The sequence below is a fragment of the Urocitellus parryii genome, chromosome 1 (assembly GCF_045843805.1).
Source record: "Urocitellus parryii isolate mUroPar1 chromosome 1, mUroPar1.hap1, whole genome shotgun sequence".
Taxonomy (NCBI): Eukaryota; Metazoa; Chordata; class Mammalia; order Rodentia; family Sciuridae; genus Urocitellus; species Urocitellus parryii.
The window spans coordinates 115,691,844-115,693,668 of record NC_135531.1 but is presented as its reverse complement, the minus strand read 5'-3'; the positions used below and the strand labels follow the sequence as shown (position 1 = coordinate 115,693,668).

General features: G+C 33.8%; 1 pseudogene; it reads left to right on the top strand.

The window, feature by feature from the left end:
- Positions 1-206: 206 nt before the first annotated feature.
- On the top strand, positions 207-966 carry LOC113175229 (dnaJ homolog subfamily B member 6 pseudogene; annotated as a pseudogene).
- Positions 967-1,825: the final 859 nt, after the last annotated feature.

Sequence of the window (1,825 nt, the reverse complement as noted above, 5' to 3'; positions counted from 1 at the left end):
TAAATATTTAGTGCATTGTGGTATGATTAGTGTACAATATCAATAAAAGCAAAAATAAAAACCAACAGGCAAGTATCAACATACCTAGGTATAAAAATTTCAACATAAGTCACCACCAGCACAGCAGTGCTGCACCGCAAACACCTGTTCGCCCGTCCCATCCCGTCCACCCAGTCCTTGGACTTGTTCCAACAACCTGTTAAAACATGGTGGGTTACCATGAAGTTCTAGGCGTGCAGAGACATGCCTCACCAGAGGATATCAAAAAGGCATATTGGAAACTTGCACTAAAGTGACATCCAGATAAAAATCCTGAGAATAAAGAAGTAGCAGAGAGAAAATTCAAACAAGAAGCTGAGGCAAATGGTGTTATAAGATGCTAAAAAAAATGGGACATCTATGACAAGTATGGTAAAGAAGGCTTAAATGGTGGAGGTGGAGGTGGAAGTCATTTTGACAGTCCATTTGATTTGGCTTCACATTCCAGAACCCAGATGATGTCTTCAGGGAATTTTTTGGTGGAAGGGACCCATTTTCCTTCAACTTCTTTGAAAACCCATTTGAAGATGTTTTTGGGAACCGAAGGGGTCCCCGAGGAAGCAGAAACTGAGGTGCAGGCTCGTTTTTTTCCATTTTCAGTGGATTTCCATCATTTGGAGGTGGATTTTCTTCATTTGATACAGGATTTACTTCATTTGGGTCACTAGGTCACGGTGGCCTTACTTCATTCTCTTTTATGTCATTTGGTGGCAGTGGAATAGGTAACTTCAAATCTATATCAACTTCTACCAAAATAGTAAATGGGAGAAAAATCAATGCAAAAATAATTATGGATAATGGTCAGAAATAAAAGAAGTTGAAGAAGACGGCCAGTTAAAGTCCTTAATGATAAATGGTAAGGAGCAGCTGCTACACTTGGTAACAAGTAATTCAACGCATGCATTTAACAGAAATGTTAAACTCTAACAAGCACCATTTGAAATAGAAATATTTTTTTGAAGATTTCAGGTGAACTGGACTTTCAGTATAATTGTGTCTAATCTAAAGTATTTATAAACAGCATATCAGAGCTCCTATTTGTCATAGACTTTTGAGTTGGGACCACACAATAGAACCATTTTTTTGTCTTTAAAATTGTTGTAATCTCTGTATGCACTTTGCTTTTTTAATTAAAAGTAATTCAAGGTGAGCCTTGACTTTGAGTAGTGCTAGGACAAGATTATATTCTAACTCCATCATGGATCTGCTTTCCATTGTGTTTGACATGTGAGTCAAATAGTGTCAGCTTGCTGTGAGCTAACATTGCCAGGATGAGTCTCCTATAAAAATAATTATTTTTCAGTATTTAGTAATGAAAGATATTAATGTATTAATGGTAATGCATTTCTGGTTTAATATAAATTTAAGGATGTTTTCTAGTTGTGCATGAATGCTGGCAACTTAGTAAAGTTTTGACAATTGTTTAAATATTTAATGTTAAACTTGAGTTTAAAAAAGCTGGTAAACCGGGTTTTTATCATTTGCTTAAAAAAATAAATGTGAATGTGTTTGGTGAATTAAAAAATCATCATAGGAAGTGTAAATTCACAAATATAGAAGACTTTCTGACCATCTGAATATATATATATATATATATATATATATATAATTATATATTTATATATTACATATATATTTTATATTTACTTATGACATGCTACCAAGTACTGTTTTTGAGGCAATCATTTAGCATTTATTTAAGGAGTTTCTCTATCTCTTTGAGAGTTTAGGAAAATATACCATATTTTATGCAGCATAAGCCAATTAAAAAAACTAGCAATGAAAT